Source organism: Globicephala melas, chromosome 10 (genome assembly GCF_963455315.2).
Source record: "Globicephala melas chromosome 10, mGloMel1.2, whole genome shotgun sequence".
Lineage (NCBI taxonomy): Eukaryota > Metazoa > Chordata > Mammalia > Artiodactyla > Delphinidae > Globicephala > Globicephala melas.
The window spans coordinates 5,456,707-5,480,912 of record NC_083323.1 but is presented as its reverse complement, the minus strand read 5'-3'; the positions used below and the strand labels follow the sequence as shown (position 1 = coordinate 5,480,912).

The 24,206-nt window shown below is 40.1% G+C and overlaps 1 protein-coding gene across 1 annotated transcript in view; it reads right to left on the bottom strand.

Moving 5' to 3' along the window:
* LOC115852690 (EF-hand calcium-binding domain-containing protein 6-like) overlaps positions 1-24,206 on the bottom strand; it is an 89,120-nt gene that overhangs the window by 42,535 nt on the left and 22,379 nt on the right. Inside the window, exons 3-5 of the mRNA XM_070046462.1 lie at positions 18,164-18,309; positions 12,039-12,250; positions 2,380-2,468 (exon numbers count right to left, since the gene is read on the bottom strand). The gene's annotated coding sequence lies outside the window, so the exon portion shown is untranslated. The remainder of the gene's footprint in view (positions 1-2,379; positions 2,469-12,038; positions 12,251-18,163; positions 18,310-24,206) is intronic.

Sequence of the window (24,206 nt, the reverse complement as noted above, 5' to 3'; positions counted from 1 at the left end):
ATAATATCTTCAGATCTATTTTCCACTCCACTAATGCCCTTTTCAGCTGTGTTGAAGCCACTGTTTTCACCCATCTGCTGAATTTTATTCTATAATGATTGTATCTTTCAATACCAAGAGTTCCATTTTGTACTTCTTCAATTGCCTCTTGTTTTGCACTCATATATTGAATCCATTCTTTCATTTCTTTAAAGATATTAAAACACTACTTTTAGATTCTGTATCTGATAGTTCCAATATCCCAAGTGTTTGGAGATCTGATTCCACTGGATATGATTTCCATTTGTTTGCGGTCCTCATTCTTTGTCTCTTCATATGTTTTCAAGGTTTTTTTGTGTGACACTTTATCTGTGGTTTTCTTTAAGGGCTATGTTGTAGATGTATTCCTCCACAGAAGGGCACACCCAGTCCAGGACCAGTAAATTTTAAGTAAATTCCTAGCCTGAGACTTTTCAGACCACACAGGTAACATTATTTTAGACACAGATTTTCATGAATTGACTTGTGATTACAATTTTTCCCCTATTCACCCAATGCCAGTGTTGAAACCGGTAGGTTTCCTTGTGCCCTTCTGCCATGCAGGTTTATATTTTGTAGATTATCCTTACAAGAGCGTATAGGGTCTTCCCTTAGGTTTCTCCACCTTGGGCAGACCCTGCAGGTTTTGACTCTTGTCCCCTTCACTCCAAACAGCCAACAAAACTGAAACACAAATTCACCAAGATTTGGCCAATACCTTCAGGGTAAAAACTGGCTTTATAGAAAGCTCCCTTCTCTGGATTCCAATTTTTACTGCATGCTTAGCCTCTGAGAATTACCTTCTTGACAGCTCAGTAATGTATTAAAATATTTTACCTTTTATCCATCATTTTAGTAGTTTTCAGTGGCAGTGTTTTTCATGGAGGTAGCCTACCATAGTACTAGAAAGAGAAGTTTCTATTCACCGTAATTCGTGGTCTTCAACAATAAAGAGAATTTAGCTTCATGTGTAAGTCAGAAATCTTCCAAAGTTAGTTTAAATATTTAGTCTTTTATGTTTAAGGAAGTAACTTATGATACTTTTCATCTCAAATTATTAGCTTTTCCAACTGTTGAGTTGTAGCATTTCCAACTGTTGAGTTTTTCAGCAAAGAATATTCAACCTAGATTACTTATTCCACAAGTGTGGATGGTTTTAAGTCAAGAACATGAATATAGAGCCTATAAAATGACCAGTGGTCCTTCTGAATGAGCCTGGAAGTTATCCTAGTTCACCACTTATGGAACATCAACTGATCAGAGCACAAAGAAGTCCCACATCGTGGAGCGGATAATACCTTGTCATTCTTGTTGGAGCTGCTGCACTAATTCTTTTATTTTTTTAATTGTGGTAACAAAAAAACCACATAAGTTACCATCTTAACCATTTTTAATATACAGCTCAGTAATGTTAATATATTCACACTGTTGTGCAACAGATCTCTGGGACTTGCTCACCTTACAAAACTGAAACTCTACACCCAGTGAACATCAACTCCCCCTCCCCGCTCCACACTGCTGCACTAAGTCTTACATGTCAGCTGCATCCAGGATGGGTGCAATCACGAAAGCTGTAATACCAAAATTTGCTAGTATTTCAGAACCAAATTTAATTGTTTACACAATTCCTGAGAAAATGAAGCTTACCCATTTAGAGTCAGATAATCTGAGTAAATAATTTTTTTACTAAAATAATATTTCCTACATCATACACTAGAATCAAAGACCTTTACAGCTGATAGAGACATTAAAGTTCAGACTTTAACTCTCTCATTTTGCACATAAAGCAAATGAGCTTCATGCTCATGCTACAATTATGAAATACAGAGGAGCTCATACAAAGATCTTTTTAAAAATACTTCATTTCTAGCTACCAAAATATGATCACTATCCAATGAAAGACATTAAAATGTATAAAAACAAACAAATTTAAAATTTGGCATCTTAATACGTCTACTTCGAAGTTTAAATTCCTTATTTCCAGGGAATTCCCTGGCGGTCCAGTGGTTAGGACTCAGTGCTTTCACTGCCGGGGCCTGGGTTCAATACTTGGTTGGGGAACTAAGATCCCGCAAGCCACATGGCGCGGCCAAAAAAAAAAATTAAATTCCTTATTTCCAAATATGAAATGCATTGCATATGAAATATGTTAGTCTGGTTTTAATCTGCTATGCTTCCAATTTTAATACAGTATTATTTCTCTTATTCTGAAATATATCTCATTTAGACGTTAGACTCTTCTCTGAATAAAATTTTTGACTGAGGATTGTATCTGTTGACATGATTTATCTCTAATGACCTTGTGTCCTATTTCTTATCATTTCAAGTTTCACATTTGCATATGAGGAAAAATAAACTTACCTCTGTATAACATTTATATTCAGGTCAATTCCACCAAATCTGGACAGGAATACAAGGTACGGAAGGGCACCAGAGCTGGTGAGGGGGATCTACGCCCAAACAAGAAGAATAACCGCCCGTTAGAGAATTCAGATCCAAGCAGTGGACAGCACGGCAGGTTTCATGATGTAAGGCAGGACATTCTTAGTGGGATGGGCATTCCAGTAACAGTCACAGCTACTCAATCCAGGTGTCTGAGTTGACATGCACCCTCAGCAGACTAAGCAGAAGCAGCATGAACGCCAGAATGCCAGTCTGTGCTCAGTTAAAAGCCAACAAGTTGTCTACAAAATTCTCTAAAATCTAGGTCTATCTAAAAGATAAGTACAATTAATAGAAATATATTCTAATATATATGTTATATATGTATATGTATTTATATATATGTGTATATGTATTTTTATATATGTGTATATGTATAACTATATATATATATATATATATATGTATTTCCCAAAAGTCTGAGGCATAATTAACCCTCTGAGTGTCATGTGTACTTACTGTACATTCATATAATTTCAAGGTAGAAAAAAATCATTTTCAAATCTAAAATTCTATAAAGGACATCATTGGGTCAAGTGGGTTAATATGGACTATAGGTTAAATTAAAGTATTATTATCTCAATGTTTAGTTTACTGAAGTTGTTAACTGTACTGTGATTATGTAAGAGAATAGTTCTTATTCTTAAGGAAATACACACTGAAGTATTTAGAATTAAAGAACCATTAATATAAGCAACATCCTCTTGAATAGTTCAGAAAAAAATTATGTACACACTGTGTATTTCGCATATATTATTTGCAGATATGTATGAACGAAAGATCACGGGAGAAGCAAACGAGGCTAAATGTTCACAACTGTCAAATCTGGGTAAAGGGTATATGGCTACTGTTTGTACCACTCTTATCCTTACAAATTTTCTGGAGCTTTGAAATTATTTTTAAATAAAATGTCAAATTTTTTTAAAAGTGAAAATAATTATTTCCCCCAAAAAAGCATTATGAAATTAAAATTAAAATAAATATATAATCAATATAAATATATTTTATTAAGCTTCATACAAATACACAAAGTACAATTTCCCATACAGCTGAATGGCTCCCAAGCCTATATAACCAAGTTTGGTATTTACTTAACCCTTAAAATTCCAGTCTCAAAGCCTAGCACGGTTATCTCAGTCTTCCCCAAAGGAAGACTTGCTGTTAAATTTCTCCTTGCTGTTAAAAACATGTATAACTAGGAAATGGGCCCAGAGGGAGAGTGGCTCACAGGGCAGGCCTTTGTGAAGCCTTTTCCTGGAAAGGACACCTAGGACTTGGATTTCTGACGGGGCATTTTTTAGTAGATATAATTTGGGTAGACGCTTCAAAGGTTCCCTAGTTTTACAGAAGAAGGTCAAGAACAGATTAAACGTGCAGTTTCCCAGACTGGATGCCCTCCTGGTCTTGGTAGTGATAAGAGTTAACATGGAGGGGAAGAAACTTACATCTGGAGAGCTCATACTTTATAAACGGGTACAGGCACTGCTCTTGGTTTTAACTCATTTAGCCCCAAACTACCTTCTGAGGAGGTTGAAATTTTCCACATTTCACAGAGCAGAGGTGTGACCTCCCTGCATGGCACTGCCATTAAGTCATTTAGTCACAGAAATCTGTGACTCCAGAGCCCAAGTTCATCTCACTACACTAACCACCCTGCCTTAAAATACATCAATCTTTTGAAGCTGGGACTTCCCTGGTAGCACAGTGGTTAAGAATCCACCTCCCAATGCAGGAGACACGGGTTCGATCCCTGGTCCAGGAAGATCCCACATGCCGTGGAGCAACTAAGCCTGTGCACCACAACTACTGAGCCTGAGCTCTAGAGCCTGCGAGCCACAAGTACTGAGCGCGCGTGCTGCAACTACTGAAGCCCGTGCATCTAGAGCCCGTGCTCCGCAATGAGAAGCCACCGCAATGAGAAGCCCGCACACCGCAATGAAGAGTGGCCCCTGCTCGCCGCAACTAGAGAAAGCCTGTGCGCAGCAACTAAGACCCAACGCAGCCAAAAATAAATAATAAATAAATATTTTTAAAAATCTATTGACGCTTTTGTCACATTTCATATTGCTACTTATGGTCTAATGCAAATTCTAATGTGGCAGATACACATTTGCAATGACTGGTCTACAAAACTAAGCGCTTAGACAACCCAAGTCACCTCTCCAGTATTTGCTATTCTGGCAAAAATGTTGGAGAATCAAAACCGTCCACTGATGAATCACTGAAAGCAATTCTTAGACTGGGGCTGGGGGAGCGTAGTTTGTAAATCCACATCCAGTATGTTGATAAGTACCTTCCAAGACTTCTCTTTCCCCAACCCAGCACAACCACCAGGACCAGAACGGAACTTAGTTTTCCTTCTCTGGAATCCATTTACCAATTCAACTTCTTTTAAAATGTTTATATTAATATTCAGAGACTGAAGCCACATTTTTTTTATTGTACTGTTTAAAAATTTTTTTAACATCTTTATTGGAGTATAATTGCTTTACAATGCTGTGTTAGTTTCTGCTCTATAACAAAGTGAATCAGTGATACATATACATATGTTCCCACATCTCTTCCCTCTTGCGTCTCCCTCCCTCCCACCCTCCCTATCCCACCCCTCTAGATGGTCACAAACCACCTAGCTGATCTCCCTGTGCTATGCGGCTGCTTCCCACTAGCTATCTACCTTACGTTTGGTAGTGTATATATGTCCATGCCACTCTCTCACTTTGTCCCAGCTCACCCTTCCCCCTCCCCATATGCTCAAGTCCATGCTCTAGTAGGTCTGTGCCTTTATTCCCGTCTTACCCCTAGGTACTTCATGACCTTTTTTTTTTTTCTTAGATTCCATATATATGTGTTAGCATACGGTATTTGTTTTTCTCTTTCTGACTTACTTCACTCTGTATGACAGACTCTAGGTCCATCCACCTCACTACAAATAACTCAATTTCGTTTCTTTTTATGGCTGAGTAATATTCCATTGTATATATATATACCACATCTTCTTTATCCATTCATCTGTCGATGGACACTAAGGTTGCTTCCATGTCCTGGCTATTGTAAATAGAGCTGCAATGAACATTGTGGTACATGACTCCTTTTGAATTATGGTTTTCTCAGGGTATATGCCCAGTAGTGGGATTGCTGGGTCGTATGGTGGTTCTATTTGTAGTTTTTTTTTTTTTTTTTTTTTTTGCGGTACACGGGTCTCTCACTGTTTTGGCCTCTCCCGTTGCGGAGCACAGGCTCCGGACGCGCAGGCTCAGCGGCCATGGCTCACGGGCCTAGCCACTCCGCGGCATGTGGGATCTTCCCGGACCGGGGCACGAACCTGTTTCCCCTGCATCGGCAGGCAGACTCTCAACCACTGCGCCACCAGGGAAGCCCCTCATTGTAGTTTTGATTTGCATTTCTCTAATGATTAGTGATGTTGAGCATTCTTTCATGTGTTTGTTGGAAATCTGTATATCTTCTTTGGAGAAATGTCTATTTAGGTCTTCTGCCCATTTTTGGATTGGGTTGTTTGTTTTTCTGTTATTGAGCTGCATGAGCTGCTTGTAAATTTTGGAGATTAATCCTTTGTCAGTTGCTTCATTTGCAAATATTTTCTCCCATTCTGAGGGTTGTCTTTTGGTCTTGTTTATGGTTTCCTTTGCTGTGCAAAAACTTTTAAGTTTCATTAGGTCCCATTTGTTTATTTTTGTTTTTATTTCCATTTCTCTAGGAGGTGGGTCAAAAAGGATCTTGCTGTGATTTATGTCATAGAGCGTTCTGCCTATGTTTTCCTCTAAGAGTTTGATAGTGTCTGGCCTTACATTTAGGTCTTTAATCCATTTTGAGTTTATTTTTGTGTACAGTGTTAGGGAGTGTTCTAATTTCATACTTTAACATGTAGCTGTCCAGTTTTCCAAGCACCACTTATTGAAGAGGCTGTCTTTTCTCCACTGTATATTCTTGCCCCCTTTATCAAGATAAGGTGACCATACGTGTGTTGGTTTATCTCTGGTTTTCTATCCTGCTCCACTGATCTATATTTCTGTTTTTGTGCCAGTACCATACTGTCTTGATTACTGTAGCTTTGTAGTATAGTCTGAAGTCAGGGAGCCTGATTCCTCCAGCTCCATTTTTCATTCTCAAGATTGCTTTGGTTATTCGAGGTCTTTTGTATTTCCATACAAATTGTGAAATTTTTTGTTCTAGTTCTGTGAAAAATGCCAGTGGTAGTTTGATAGGGATTGCATTGAATCTGTAGATTGCTTTGGGTAGTAGAGTCATTTTCACAATGTTGATTCTTCCAATCCAAGAACATGGTATATCTCTCCATCTATTTGTATCATCTTTAATTTCTTTCATCAGTATCTTATAATTTTCTGCATACATGTCTTTTGTCTCCTTAGGTAGGTTTATTGCTAGATGTTTTATTCTTTTTGTTGCAATGGTAAATGGGAGTGTTTTCTTAATTTCACTTTCAGATTTTTCATCATTAGTGTATAAGAATGCCAGAGATTTCTGTGCATTAATTTTGTATCCTGCTACTTTACCAAATTCATTGATTAGCTCTAGTAGTTTTCTGGTAGCATCTTTAGGATTCTCTACATATAGTATCATGTCATCTGCAAACAGTGACAGCTTTACTTCTTCTTCTCCTATTTGGATTCCTTTTATTTCTTTTTCTTCTCTGATAGCTATGGCTAAAACTTCCAAAACTATGTTGAATAAGAGTGGTGAGAGTGGACAACCTTGTCTTGTTCCTGATCTTAGTGGAAATGCTTTCAGTTTCTCTGGAATCTATTTACCAATTCAACCTCTTTTAAAATGTTTACATTAATATTCAGAGACTGAAGCCACATTTTTTAAAAATTCATTTTACTATTAATGAAACTAAGGTATAAGGCAGGTTACAAGCAATGCCTCCTCATCACTCTTGCCCTGATCAATCATCAAAACACCCTGACGTTCAAACATTCTTGACATGGTTCTTGAAATAAAATTAAAGGTAAAGTAAATTCACTATAACTGGAAAAATTCTTTTCTAATTTTAAGGGTGAGATTCCCATGAAATATTTTACCTGTTTTATGTATTTCCAGTTAAGCTTATATTAACTATTGAAAAAGAAAGTCTGTATCACCACCTGGATTAGTCATGAAAAGATCTAGAAAAGGGACACAAACTGTGAACTCCAGGGATTAGGATGAGAACCCCTCCTCTTCATTCCCAATGAACCTGGCCTCCTGAAAAGGCACCACACTGCAGTCTCCTTGGTTTATACAGGAGGGGGTCACAGGAGCTCCAGGTTCTAGAAAAACGTCCTGATTATAAGATAGACTATCAGAACCTGTTTTTTAAAGTCTCTTAAGTTCTACAGTTCTCAGTGACTTCTTTTAAAAACAGATGTAGCTTTTAAAAAACGGATGCACATTTCACATCTTCTGTACTTTTCCTCTTCCTGCATAGTTGATTAGCTTGGGAAGGCTGTCAAAATTTTAAATTAAGATTAGATCATGAATATAGGGAGATATCAGCAGGAAATAATATTTTAACTTTCCATTTGGTATAAAGAAAGGAACAGTTAAATCCAGGTTATGAGGAAACATGCGATATTTGTGAGGACAAAGGTTCTTTAAAAGCAAGAGAACATTACCATATGACACAGCAATTCCACTCCTAGGTATGTACCCAAGAGAAGTGAAAACATACGTCCACATAAAAATTTGTACATGAAATTTCACAGCAGCATTGTTCACAAAAGCCAAAAAGTGTAAATAACCCAAAGAGCCATCAGCTGATGATAAAGTGCAGTGTATCCATGCAGTGGAATATTATTCAGCCATAATGAGGGATGAAATACTGATTCATGCTATAACGTGGATGCTTAGCATAACTAAACATTATGCTTAGTGAAAGAAGCCAGTTACAAAAGATCATATATTACATTATTCCATTTTATGAACTCTCCAGAAGTGGCAATCTGTTGTGACTTAAGGTATCAATAGATTAATGGATGTCAGGGATTAGGGGAAGGGGAGTGGGGAGTGACTGCTTATGAGTACAAAGTTTCCTTTGGGGGTGATAAAATGTCCTGGAATTAGATGGTGGTGATGGTTGCACAACTCTGTGAATATATGAAAAACCAGGAACTTGTCCATTTTTGAATGGTGAATTTTATGATATGTAAATTATATCTTTATAAAGCTTTTATTTAAAATGCAGATACAATAAAAGGTGACATGTAAAAGAATCAATATATACTATTTGTGAAATTCTGGAAGTGAATAAAGGGGATACATTTTTTAAAAGAAGAAGAGAAAAGCTCTTCATCATTCCTCCCCTTCCCTCCTTCCCTGTCTGTTCCCTCACAATTCAGTCCTACAGTCATTAGATGGGGCAGACAAAAGTGGCGTCTGCAACATGGGGGAACCGTGCTCCAGAGCAGGGTTGGAGGAAGAGGGCATCCACCCGGGGGTGGAGGTGCTGGACATGGGAGATGAGTCACATGCCAGGGAGGCTGATCAAATAAGTGAATATACTCAGAACACAGAAGCCAAGTGGCTCATTGTCTAAAACGGTAGTTACAAACATAGAAAGTGAGAAAATTACAATGAACCCTGAGGTACTGGGTTAGAATTGGCGGTATTGGTGTGAACTCACGGTTTTCAATATATAGATTGATATAGAAATACACGTAGATGTAAGGGTAGGTAACTGTGCATACATGTTTATATATGGACTATATCCCCTAGGGCTCTGCCCACTTAGAGGGCCTGGAGCAAGGAGAAGCTCTGGTATACTCAGATCCCAGATTCTGGTTACTTTTGTTCCATTAAAAGGAACCAGAGCTCTTTGGAGAAATGGACGATTCTGGGACCGAGGCAAGGAAAGTACAAGTGAGTTTATAATATCTTGTATCAGAAAGTAAGGAAGTGCTCAAAGAATGATGGGGACATGTCAAAAGGACACAGAAACCAGCATGAAGGGGCTCCTACTGGCTATATTAGGGACAATTGAAACATCAAAATAAATAATGAAAATAATGGATCATAAGCCACTTAATAAAACAGGAAATCTTGAGTCCCTGCAAACATATAAACAATAAATGAATACATGAAAGTTTGGTGAGGAATGGCATATCTACATAGTTTCAAATTTTCTCCCACAAAATGCTTATTAATTACAAAGTAGATAAAGAGCACTCCACCAGGAAAAAGACAGATGGGTCTGATAGATTCCACCTTAATCAAGTGACCGCAGTGAACATCAGCGGTAATGGGACAGACGGAAATCACCTGTAAGCTAAGAAAAGCATTGAGAAGAGCACAGCGTCATTTCTGTGACATTCCTGCCAAAGACGCAAGCCTGAATCTAGTCATCAGGAAACATCCGATAACTCAAGTCAGGGACACTCTACAAAATAACAGGTCTGCAATCTTCAAAGTGTTATGGTCCTCAAGACTAAGGAAAGACTGAAGAAGTGTTCTAGACTATAGGAGACTTGCCAAATGCACTGCATGATTGTGACCTGGGGCCTGGGGCTGAGACGGCTGACATGAGTTGACATTACTATCCTTACCATGACGGCTGGACTGTAGGTGTACAGAACAGGGCTCTGGTTTTAAGGAAACATACACTGAAATATTTGAGGTAATGGAGCAGCTTACCCTCAAATGGCTTACGAAAGAGAAAATTGTTCTTTGCACTATACTTCCAACTTGTCTGTGACTTTGTGATTGCTTTTTTAAAAACAATAAAGCAGGGCTTCCCTGGTGGCGCAGTGGTTGAGAGTCCACCTGTCGATGCAGGGGACGCGGGTTCGTGCTCTGGTCCGGGAAGATCCCACATGCCGCGGAGCGGCTGGGCCCGTGAGCCATGGCTGCTGAGCCTGCACGTCCGGAGCCTGTGCTCTGCAACGGGAGAGGCCACAACAGTGAGAGGCCCATGTACCGCAAAAACAAAACAAAAAAACAAAACAAAAACCAATGTGAGAGGAACCTGAAAGAGGAGGAGCAACACTTTCTGTGTACGCACTCTGTCCACACTTCCAGCTGGCGCTTGAACCATGTGCGTGCAGGTCAGACTCAAGAGTCCCGGCAAAAGACCAGAAAGCTGAATCAAGATATGAATGACTGCCCACTGCAGGTGAGGGAGAATTTGCAAGTTAACTGCCTGTCAAAGCAAAAGTATCAAAAGTCTCAGAGGAATATAACAGAATCCAGAGTCTCCACAGCACAGCATTCGTGACGTTTAGCGCTGCACTGTTTAATGAACAGCCAGAGCCGTATGTGACTCCCAAGCACTGGAAATGTGGCTAGGGCAACTGATGAGCTGAACCGTTTGTTAAGTTTCATGTTAATTGATTTAAATTCTAAAATTAACTTCACTTTGGGAAAACTTTTAAGTTTGGAATGACCGAGTATATGAATCTAATATTTCAACAGCAACTTTTATGAAATCTAAATACAGATAAAGTATTTCCAATGGAAATTTGGTGTCAGCATTGAGGTCTTCTGTAAGTGTAAAGTACATACCAGGCTCTGTAGACTTAGTACACAGAAAAGAATGTAAAATATCTTATTACCAATTTTAAATAGTGATTACATGTTGAAATGAGATAATATTTTAGATACATTTATTTGGTCAAATAAAAATATTATTAAAGTTAATTTCACCTATTTCTTTTTATTTTTGTAATGTAGCTACTGGAAAATTTAAAATTATTTATGTGACTCACTTTATATTTCTATTGAATAGCACTAGTCTGGGATATTATCCAAATATGCTCAAAAATGAAGAACCAGAGAAATGTGACCCTTCTCAAAGGAAAAAAATCAAAGCAGGCCAACCCTGAGATGATCCAGATGTTAGAATTACCAGATAAGGACTTTTAAGCAGCTATTTTAACTACGCTCAATGTAGTCAAAGAAATATGCTCATAATTGAAAGGAAAACCAAGAAATCTAAGCAGATAAACAGAAATTATTAAAAAAGAACCAAATGAAAACTCTAAAACTGAAAAATACAATGTCTAAAATTAAAAATTCACTGAATGGACTTCATAGCAGAATGGAGATGCTAAGAAAGAGTCAGTAAATTTGAAGACACATCAATGAAAATTATGCAATCCAAAAGACAGACAGGAAAAATATTTTATAAAATGAACAGAGCCTCAGGGGTCTGGAAGACAATACCAAAATGTCCGAGAGAGCAGAGGAAGAGGTAGAAAAAAATATTTGAAGAAATAATAGCTGAAAACTGTCTGATTGCTCTGCATTGGGTTGAGCATACAGTAGATGCTCAATAACCACTTCAGGTAAGAACAAACGCAAATACTAAGTTTCAAAGTACATGTTGACCAAATACTCTTTATATGGAAGCCTTAAAAAATAAACTAATATGACTATAATAGTGCTACACACAAAATATGACCCAAGCACATGATAACTGTCCCAAACCTGCCAGAATTTAATTGAATTGTGACAAACAAAACTCTATTTGGGACAGTGGGGGAAAGCCAGACGAGGTTACATGCTCCTGTAATATACTGCATCCCCCCCTCCATACTGGGTGATTCTGAGTCTTTTCCGCACTGTACCTGAGCCAGCACATCTTGAAACTGTTCTCTCGTGAGAGGCAGCAGGAAGGTTGTGATGACTCTTCACAGTTCATTCTTTGTCACTGTCATGTTGTTACTGATGTCGAGCAGGTGAAAGGCTTTCTTCAACTCATCTCCTTTATCAGTAATTTTTTGAAATAAAATCCGTTTTACATCTAAGGACGACAGTATTGGATGTGCAACAGCTGTGGCTATAAAAGAGAGACAGCTATTTATTAAACGCTCTTAAAGCTAAGACAATAAACAGCATTTCACTGTGTACTAGAATCCAACAAACTTCTAAACAGTATTTCTTCCACTACATCTAGGTTTACAAGTAGATGACCCACAATTGCAAATCTGCAGTCATTTGTGGCACCTCTGAAATTTACATTTCAATCAATATAAAGTAATAGTAGTTAACATTAGAAAAAAAGAGCGGAGATAATCTTCCCTATAAAGGACCTATGTCACAAGTGAAGAACATGGATATTGAAATAAAACTTAGTTAAGAATCAATTTTATCTCAAATAAATCTTCAAAATATGATATTCACTTTTCATCCCCTTGCCAATTTTTGAGGGGAAAACATGTAATTCTTAAATCTACAACCTTTTCCTTTCAAAGACAAGGAAGAGGTGAGTGTCACTGGATACTAAAGGATAATGAAGAATGTTTAGTTCCCGAATGAGCTTGCAGGGCGCCTGCACTTCCTGGTGAGGAAAGGGGTCCCAGCTCTAAGGGTTTAGGTCCCAGAGTCCCCGTGTCACCAAAGGGCAGCTGACACCCTACAAACACAGTAACTACAAATTAACTCATGGTGCCAATCAGTATCATAAACATGAAGATGTGATTAGTCCCTTTCGATATTTTATAACCTAGTAGGTAAAGAGGAGGCTAAGAACCATGGTAGCTTGGTAAATCTCTTATATCTATTAATGAGATTGCAAAGGCTTGGTGACCATCATTCATTTAGGATGCTCTGCTCTTGGAAAGCTTAGACTCTGGAGGGGGAAGCAAAACAAGAAACAGACAAATGAATGATGAGGTAACGGTAGATAGTGCCAAGTGCCGCAAAGGCAGCAGGACAAACCAACGAGGTGGGGGGCAGCCGGGGAGCTTAGGATGGGGGTCACAACGGAGCTGCTGTTTGTTACGGGTGGTGTTTCGGGATGTGGAACCAGATGTTCACCTAGGAGAAGACAGACAGGCAGAAGAGGGCTGGGCACAGAGCCTGGGGGAGAAGGGTCTTAAATCTCCCACGAGAACTCCAAGGATGCTCAATGTGCAGGAGTGGCTGCCTGCATCCCTCTGCCTTTCTGACTGTCGCTTCAAACCTCAGAAGCAGCTGATTCACGTGGCGGAGCTGCAGGGCTCCACATCAGCTGGTGAAGAGTATTTCTCCCTCTGCCCGCCCAGCCTGGAATTCCTCCTCCTGAACCCAGCGTCACAGAGGGACCCCTTTATGTCTTTATGTCTCCATCTTGAAATCTTTTTTTTCAGAATTTTCATGCGCATTTTCAGGTGCTTTCCAAGCAGCCCCATCTTGGCAATCAATAATTCTAATTTTGGGGCTTCCCTGGTGGCGCAGTGGTTGAGAGTCCGCCTGCCGATGCAGGGGACACGGGTTCGTGCCCCGGTCCGGGAGAATCCCGTGTGCCGCGGAGCGGCTGGGCCCGTGAGCCATGGGCGCTGGGCCTGCGTGTCCGGAGCCTGTGCTCCGCAACGGGGAGAGACCCCAACAGTGAGAGGCCCGCATACCGCAAAAAAAAAAAAAAAAAAAAATCTAATTTTGAAGTATCAGAAATATTGCTTTGAAACTATTTGAGTTTACTTGAGGGCAGACTTTTTATTTCGCAAGCCTAATGCAACTTCTGGAATTTAAAATGAAAGCGGTAGCCAAACTTGCACAATCTGCTGGTGGGAGAGTACTAACCGATATGATCTTTCTGGGGGGGAATGTGACAAAATTTTCTACATCCGTTTAGGATACAGAAAGTCACAGCAGATTGTCATTCTGACCCTGCAATGAGAACAAGTAGGATAAGCTAAAAAAAGAGAGGGGTTTGAAACCCACCAAAGAACTGAGGGTACAAATAAACTAAACTCCAGAAAGGACCAGCCACTCCTCAGAGAGAAAACACCCATGACTCCTTTCACCCTTGAAGAGTCTTGGGCAGAGAAGCAGATTCATTCTACACAGGGGTATGGAGAAAACAAGCGATTGCTTAGTAGCCACGTGGACCGATCCCATGGATTTGCATCCCAAGAGCCTCAGTCACAGAGCGAGTCTGCACCCGTCCTCGTGGGCCTTCACACGTTGCACAGGAAGCACCCCAAAGCTGGGAGTGAGGCAGGAGAGCTGTGTGATATGCCCCGAGGGATGCAGGGTCTTCCCGAAGTGTCAGGCAGCTGCTCACCGTGCCTGAGTACAGACCAGCGGCAAACCCCTCTGAAGCGTACGGGGCCCTCACCGAGTGCACCTCAGCAGCCCACTGCAATTGCAGGCAGGGCGGCAGGGCGGAGGGCGACCTCCTAAGGTGCACGAAGCTAGCAGCTGAGCTGGAGGACAAACAGAGCTCCCCAGAAACCCTCCAAAAGTGGCAGGAGGGCTGGAAAGCAGAGAGCCCGCCACAGGATGCCAAGCTGGCAGCTGGACTCTGAAGCAGAGATGGCTGGAGTCTCAGCAGTGCTCAGCTCGCAAGGCCTGTTGAAGGGAAGCATTTGAAACAAGGGGTCACGTGAATCTAACCAAAACTGCAACCAGATCCAGACAGAGCTCAACTGAGAAATTAAACTGAGCCAGCCCACCTCACCAGCAGCCTGAGCAGAGGGCTTTACCACCTTTTTCTGGTGGTAAATATGATTTACTTCTGTCTCTGCTCTGTTTTACACAAATGTCTGGTGTTAAATCCTTTTAAAATTGCAAGACAAGTAAACAAAGAAAAGGTGACCTGATCAAGAGCAAAAAAGAATCATGGAAGACCCACAGAGAGAACAGATGTAGAAACGATCAGGTATTTAATCCAAGAATGACAAATATGTTAAAGAGATTAAGGGAAAACTGACAAAATGCTGAACACGAAGGGAATTTCAGCAGAGAAGTGGAAACTATTTTTTTAAAGCACATGAAAAAGCTAGAAATTAAAAATACAATATCAAAGCGAAGAGCTCATTTAATTTGTTTAACAGCAGAACTGTACACAGTAGAAGAAAGGACTAGTGAATAGAAAGTCAGGTCAACCGAAATTATTCAAATTGAAACATAAACATAAAGCAAAACACATCTTAAAAGGAAACAGGGTGTCTAATATCTGTAGCTTACAGATTCACCCATGAATTGTGCTTTCTTTAATATGAGTCATATAAGTACATATCTACACGTGTGTGTGCATGCATGACGTGCATGAGAGACAGGCCAGCCAAACACTTAATGGTGACCAACTCTGGAGAGAAAAGGGGTGCTAGGAGACATTATATATGTATGTATATAATTTTTATTTAAATATATTTGTTTCTATATATATAATTTTTATTTAGAAAAGAAAAAAATAATTCAGTACATAAAAAACATAAATAAAAGGCAAATGACAAATGAAAAAAGATACTGATGGCACATAAGGCAGATAAAGGATTAATATTTTTAATACAGAGAGCTCATACAAATAACTAAAAAGACCAACCCACAGTGGGTAAATGGGCAAAGGACATGAACAGGTAGCTGACAAAAGAAAGACATAAACATGATGAACTTGACAATCAAAGTTAACCTCACCATTAGAGAAATGCAGATTAAAATCACAACAGAAGGGCTTCCCTGGTGGCGCAGTGGTTGAGATTCCGCCTGCCGATGCAGGGGACACGGGTTCGTGCCCCAGTCCGGGAAGGTCCCACATGCTGTGGAGCGGCTGGGCCCGTGAGCCATGGCCGCTGAGCCTGCGCGTCCGGAGCCTGTGCTCCGCAACGGGAGAGGCCACAATAGTGAGAGGCCCGCGTACCGCAAAAAAAACAAAGAAAAAAATCACAACAGAATATTGTTTATGCATATCAAATGGACAAAATGTAAGAGATAATATTCTGTGTTAGGATATTCAGAAACAAGTACTTGTAAATATCACTTGTGGGGATGTGCAGTACAAGCTTCCAAAAGGCAATTTGGTGGCGCTCACGAGCCTTAAGGGTGTGGATGCCCTTTACTCCAGTAATCCCACTTCACTCCATTCTTCTTGGTACTGTCAGAAAGCTAGTTAAACTGAGATACATCCGAAGTATACTCTAGGCGTGGAGCTATTGGGCTGGAAGACATTTATTATGGATGATAAATGTTTGTGTTGGAAATTGCCAGTTATCCCTCAACATCCATTCTCCCTTCTTTCCTGAGATTTGGACAGACACATGGCCCACTTGAAATAGTCTCTCTGGTAGATGCCTGTGGCCTCTCACTGATGCAGGTGAGCACAGGTGGCGAGCGTGACTTCTGACTAGAATGCCTTTCTTCCGGTCCATCCTTTCACTACATCCCACTGAGTCCTTCCCGTTCCCCTCAGGCTGTGCACTCATAGCGCTTTGTACGTGCTTCTGGACCGGCACTGGTATTGTTCTGCTGGAATTCCTCCTCTCCCTCTCAAGACTGTGGGATCCTTCAGGGCAGACCCTCTACCGGACCCGTCTCTTTATCCTCCGTCCCTGTGATAGTTCTTGTCACATATTAGGGCTCAGAAAATGTTTGTGAAGGAAGGGAGGGAGGGAGGAATGGACAAATGAAAAGACACATTTTTGGGAAATTATAATGTCAAATTTTGTTGCTTTAAAACTGAATGATCAAAAAAAAAAAAAAAAAAAAACTGAATGATCCAAATAAGTTAAAATTTTACGTCCACACAAAAATCTGCATGCAAATGTCTATAGCAGCTTTATTCATAATTGCCAAGGCATGAGAGCAACCAAGATGTCCTTCAGTAGTGAATAAACTGTTGTACATCCATACAAGTGACTTTTTTTTTGGCGGTACGCAGGCCTCTCACTGTTGCGGCCTCTCCCATTGCGGAGCACAGGTTCCGGACATGCACACTCAGCGGCCATGGCTCACGGGCCCAGCCGCTCCACATACACAGTATGTGTCCCTGCATCGGCAGGCGGACTCCCAACCACTGCACCACCAGGGAAGCCCCATACAAGAGAATATTATTCAGAGAAAAAAAGAAATGAACTATCACATCATGAACAGACATGAAGGAGCCTTTAGTGCATATTGCTAAGTGAAAGAAGCCAATGTGAAAATGCTATGGACTGAATGATTCCAACTAAATGACATTCTGAAAAAGGCAAAACTACGGAGACAGTAAGAAGACCAATGGTTGCCTGGATTGCGGCGGGGAGGGATGAATAGGCAGAGCACAGAGGATTCTTAGGGCAGTGAAACTACTGTGTATGAAGCAGTAACGGTAGACACATGTCATTATACGTTTATCAAAACCCAAAGAACGTACAACACAAAGAGTGTGAACTCTAATAATGTGTCAATAATGGCTCATCAATTCTAATGAATGTACCACACTAATGCCAATGCTGCTAATAAGGGAAACTGGGGATGGGGAGTGAAGAGGTGTATGGGAATTCTCTGCACTTTAGCTCAGTTTTTCTGTAACCCTAAAACTACTCAGGGAGTTCCCTGGCAGTACAGTGGTTAGAACTTGGCACTCTCACTGCCATGGCCCAGGTTCTATCCCTGGTCAAGGAACTAAGATCCCACAAGCCACACAGTACGGCAAAAAAAAACAAAAAAAAAAACCTACTCGAAAAATATAGCCTATTAATTAAGAAAAAACTGAGGAGTGAGGCAGTATACTAGATAACATAGTAGTTAATTCCACGGATCCCGGAATCACACTGTCTGGGTACAAATCTCAACCCTGCTACCTAAAAGCTATACAACTTTTGGGCAAGTAGCTTGGTAAACCTGTATCTCAGATTCCCCATAAAGAAAACTGGGACAATAACGGAATTTATTTCACAGCTTTACTGTGAGGATTAAATGTCACGTGAGGCCTTTGTACAGAGTCTAGTACATACTAAACATACGTAACGATATCTACTGTTAGCATCATTTGCTCAGGAATACTCACATGAAGAAGGTCTGAACACACTTTGGAAACCATTCCTTGAATACACTCTACATGGTGAAGAGTGGGGTCTGAAACGCATGAATTTTTGTGTGTGAGGATACCAAGTATGCCAATCTGGTACAACTGCCATTTTGCACGTTAAAACCCTGTGATATTAAAAAAAAAAATAGGTTACATTATCTTCAAGCACATCCTACAAATGTGGCCAACCTCCTATCTATTCCTCTTCTGAGAGGGCAGCTGGAGACTGTAGAAATGCCGCTAGTCATGACCTTCATGCCAATATTTCAAAGACTATTCTTAGAGGGAACACAGAATTGTGATTTTAGACTCACTTTTACAGCAGATCCAATAATCTTCAAAAATGGGACAACAAAGAGGCATTTGGATAGGAAAATCCACCTGCACCTCAACTACCAGTGACTCATTTCCTGGGGGGGTGGGCAGCAGGGGTGGAAAGTGTGGGTACTCTGAGCTCTCCTGAAGTGCCTCACTGTACATCCAACACACAGTCAGAGGCACAGCTGGGGAAAAGAGCACCAAAAATGGTGGAGGAAGGACCTCTGAAAATCATCTCCAAAAAAGTAAGGAGAACACTGGCGAAAACTGTCCGAATAAGCTGTTTCACAACTCTGGAAATTAACCAAAGGTTTGCAGCAATCTGGGGGGTGCTTACTCATGAGAGATGCCAGAATCTCAGAATGAACACCAAGTTGTATGGCATTTTAACTTCTCCTATTCCCATCTCCCCTCACCCCCAAATCTGCAACAGCCTTGAAACCAACATCCTACAATCACAGTGAAAACCCAGCAGCCTGCCGGTCACTGGAAGGGAAGGAACGGGGTTGAAGCTCCTTCCAAGCCCCATTATCAGAAAATTTTCATCGTATGACTTACCTGATGGCTCCCTGAAAGACCCCTCTCACAAGGCTGTCTTTATTAGAACTGACTCAGAGCTTGCCCAGTGAGAACAAGCTATTGTCAAAAGGCATTTGTTGAAAAAAATTCAGGGGCAATTGTTTAAAATTTTAGCTGCCTGAACGGGTGGATAACAGACAGAGCAAATAATAGCCTAACCAAAAAGCTTAAACCGAAAAGCTGGGGAATGAGACGTCCGTAGCGGCTTTGAGAAGCTCCCACATATTCCTGGGAATCTAGAAGGCTGTGAGCATGCCTAGGAAAGACCTGAGAAGGCCCTAAGCTCCCAGCTCTGGCTGACCTTGAGGCTCTGCGCAAGCAGGAGGTGGAGGCTGAGGCTGTAAACTGCCTGGCTGAGGGTTGACAGAATGCTCCAACACACACCAAGAGCCCCTCGGCAAAGACTGGAAAACTGCTGCGTCCAGGCGTTTAAGGAAAGCTCTGTCCCATCACACACTGACCAATAAGCTAACCGGTCAGGGACTTCAGTGGCCACACGTGACAAACAATACAGACCGTACCAAGTTAACTTAGAAAAGTCACTAAACAAACAAAACATGGAAAGGAGGGAGAACATGATTTTGAGAACTGCCACATTCTTAAAATGTCTAGTTTTCAACAAAAATTTTATGAGACGTGCAACAAAAAAAAAGTACGCCTACACATACGTATCTTCAGAAACCATACAAGCAAGGAAAGAGTGGGATGAAACGTTTAACCTGTCAAAGGGAAAAAACCCACCAACCTAGAATTCTGTATCCAGCAAACAGCCTTCAGAGTTAAAGACAAATAAAGACTTGATCATACAAACAAAAATCCAGGAAATGTCACCAGCAGACCTGCTTGTAAGCAGACCTGCTTGTAAGAAGTACTAAAACAACTTCTTCAGAGAGAAGAAAAAATCATATGGGTCAGAAACTCAGACCTACATAAAGAAAGAAAGAGCATTAGAGAAAGAATAAATGAAGGCAAAATAAACGTATATGCACCTAATAACAGAGCCCCAATATACATGAAGTAAAAACTGGTGAACTGAAAGGAGAAACAGACACTTCAACAATAATAGCTGGAGATTTCAGTGCTCACTTTCAGTACGGACACAACAATTAGCCAGAAGATTAACAAGGAAACAGAACACTTGAACAACGCTTTAAACCAATTAGACCTAACAGACATCTATAGAACACTCCACCCAACAACGGTAGAATACACCTTCTTCTCAAGTGGACGTGGAACATTCTCCAGGATAGACCATTTGTTAGGCCATAACACAAGTCTCAATAAATTTAAAAGGACTGAAAACATCAAAGGATGTTCTCCAACCACACGGGAATGAAATCAGAAATAAGTATCAAAAAAATGAGATAATTCACACATATGTGGAAGTTAAACAACACACTCTTAAATAACCAATGAGAAATTAGCAAATACTTTTAGATGAATGAAAATGAAGGCACAACATACCAGAACTTATGGGATGCAGCTAAAGCAGTGCTTAGAGTAAAAATTATAGCCGTAAATGTCTATATTAAAAAGGAAAATTTCAAATTAATAATTTAACCTTCTTCCTCAAGAAACTAGAAAAATAAGAGTAAACTAATCCCAAAGTGAGGAGAATGAAGGAAATAATAAAGATTAGAGCAGAAATAAATAAAATCAAATTTAGAAAAACAATAGAGAAAGCCAACAAAATTAAAAGCTCTTTAAAAGATCTGCAAACTGCCAAATTTTTAGCTAGACTGACCAGGAAAAAGTGAGAAACACTCAAATTACTAAAATCAAGAATGAAAGAGAAGACATTACTATTGACCTCACCAAAAAAAGGATTCTAAGGGAATACTATGAAGAATTAATTGTATGCCAACAAATTAGATAACCTACATGAAATGGAAAATTCTTTAAAAAATGCAAGCTACTGAACCTGACTAAAAAGGAAACAGAAAATCTGAATAGACCTAAAACAAAAGACTGAATTAACAGTCAAAAAACTTCTTGCAAAAAAACCCAGGACCAGATGGGTTCGCTGGTGAATTCTACCGAGTATTTACAGAAGAATAATTAAAACCAATTCTTCAAAAACTCTTCCAAAAAACAGAAAAGGAGAGAACACTTCCCAACACATTCTATGAGGCCAGTATGACATCAATACCAAAACCAGGCAAAGACACCAAAAGAGAGAGAGCTAAAGGCTAATGTTCCTTATGGATACAGGAAATATCCTCAACAGAGCACAAACATACTGAATCCAGCAACACTAAAAAGAATCAGACATAATGACCAAGTGAGATTTATCCCAGGAATGCAAGAATGGCCGAACATAGGTGGTCACAAGGCACCGGAGCTGATCTCCCTGTGCTATGCAGCTGCTTCCCACTAGCTATCTAGTCTACCAAATGTAAATTAGATAACTAGTGGGAAGCAGCTGCATAGCACAGGGAGATCAGCTTGTGCTTTGTGACCACCTAGAGGGGTGGGATAGGGAGGGTGGGAGGGAGATGCAAGAGGGAGGGGATATGGGGATATATGTGTACATATAGCTGATTCACTTTGTTATACAGCAGAAACTAACACAACATTGTAAAGCAATTATACTCCAATAAAGATGTTAAAAAAAGTAAAAAATTAAATTAAAATATATGCCCCTAAAAAAAATGAATGTAATATACACCACATTAATAGAATCAAGAAAAAACGCATGATCAACTCAACTGATGCAGAAAAAGCATTTCACAAAATCCTACACCCTTTCACGATAAAAACACTCAACAAACTAGAAATAGAAGGGAACTTCCTTGACCTGACAAAGGGCATCAGTGAAAACCAATAGCTAACACCATACATAATGATAAAAGAATAAAGGATAAAAGTTTTCCGCTAAGATCAGGAACAAGGATGTCTATTCAACATTGTACTGAAGGTTCTAGCCAGGGCAACTAGGCAAGAAAATAAATAAAAGGTATCCAGATTGGAGACTAATAAGTAAAACTATCTCTATATGCTGATAATATGACTTTGTACGTATAAAATCCTTGGGAACACACACATAAACACACACAAAAACACACAAACACACACAACTATTAGAAATAATAAACAAGTTCAGTAAGGTGTAGGATACAAGATCAATATACAAAAATCATTTAAAACTTAAAAATATATATATACAAAAATCAATTGTAGTTCTACACAACTGCAATGAACACACTGAAAAGAAAATTAAGAAAACAATTCCATGTACAATAGTATCAAAAAGAATAAAATACTTAAGAATAAACTTAACAAAAAGTACACAATTCATACACTGAAACTACAAAGTATCACTGAAAAGAAATTAAAGAAGATCTGAATAAACGGAAAGACATCCCATGTTTACGAATAAGATTATAATACTCCTCAAATTGATCGACAGATTCAATTTAATGCTCATCAAAATCTCAGCTGCCTTTTTTGCTGAAATTGACAAGTTTAGCCTAAAATTCATATAGAAATTTAAGAGATTCAGTATAGCCAAAATAATCTTTAAAAAATAAAAACAAAGTTACAGGACTTACACTTCCTGATTTCAAAATTTACTACAAAGCAACAGTAGTCAAGACAGTGTGGTGCTGGCATAAGGAGAGACATGCAGATCAATGGGATAGAATGGAGAATCTGGAAACAAACCCTTAAATGTAGCATTAACTGATTTTTGACAAGGGCTGCAAGATCATTCAATGCAGAAAGAATAGTCTTTTCAACAAATGTGGATATCCACATGCAAAAGAATGAAACTGGACCCCCACTTCATACCATATAAAAAAATTAACTCAAAATCAACCAAAGACCTAAATTTAAGAACTGAAGCTAGAGAGATTGGTTCAAGATGGCAGAGTAGAAGGACGTGCGCTTACTCCCTCTTGCGAGAGCACCAGAATCACAACTAACTGCTGAACAGTCATTGACAGGAAGACACTGGAACTCACCAAAAAAGATACCCCCACATCCAAAGACAGAGGAGAAGCCACAATGAGATGGTAGGAGGGGTGCAATCACAATAAAATCAAATCCTGTAACTGCTGGGTGGGTGACTCACAAACTGGAGAACACTTATACCACAGAAGTCCACCCACTGGAGTGAAGGTTCTGAGCCCCACATCAGGCTTCCCAACCTGGGGGTCTGGCAATGGGAGGAGGAATTCCTAGAGAATCAGACTTTGAAGGCTAGTGGGATTTGATTGCAGGACTTTGACAGGACTGGGGGAAACAGAGACTCCACTCTTGGAGGGCACACACAAAGTACTGTGCACACCGGGACCCAGGGAAGGAGCAGTGACCCCAGAGGAGACTGAATCAGACCTACCTGCTCGTGTTGGAGAGTCTCCTGCAGAGGCAGGGGGTGGCTGTGGCTCACCATGAGGACAAGGACACTGGCAGCAGAAGCTCTGGGAAGTACTCCTTGGCGTGAGCCCTCCCAGAGTCTGCCATTAGCCCCATCAAAGAGCCCAAGTAGGCTCCAGTGTTGGGTCGCCTCAGGCCAAACAACCAGCAGGGAGGGAACCCAGCCCCACTCATCAGCAGACAAGCAGATTAAAGTTTTATCGAGCTCTGCCCAGGAGAGCAACACCCAGCTCTACCCACCACCAGTCCCTCCCATCAGGAAGCTTGCACAAGCCTCTTCGATAGCCTCATCCACCAGAGGGCAGACAGCAGAAGCAAGAAGAACTACAATCCTGCAGCCTGTGGAACAGAAACCACATTCACAGAATGACAGACAAGATGAAAAGGGCTATGTACCAGATGAAGGAACAAGATTAAACCCCAGAAAAACAATTAAATGAGGTGAAGATAGGCAACCTTCCAGAAAAAGAATTCAAAATAATGATAGTGAAGGTGATCCAGGACCTTGGAAAAAGAATGGAGGCAAAGATCGAGAAGATGCAAGAAATGTTTAACAAAGACCTAGAAGAATTAAAGAACAAACAAACAGAGACGAAGAATACAATAACTGAAATGAAAAATACACTAGAAGGAATCAATAGCAGAATAACTGAGGCAGAAGAATGGATAAGTGACCTGGAAGACAGAATGGTGGAACTCACTGCCATGGAACAGAATAAAGAAAAAAGAATGAAAAGAAATGAAGACA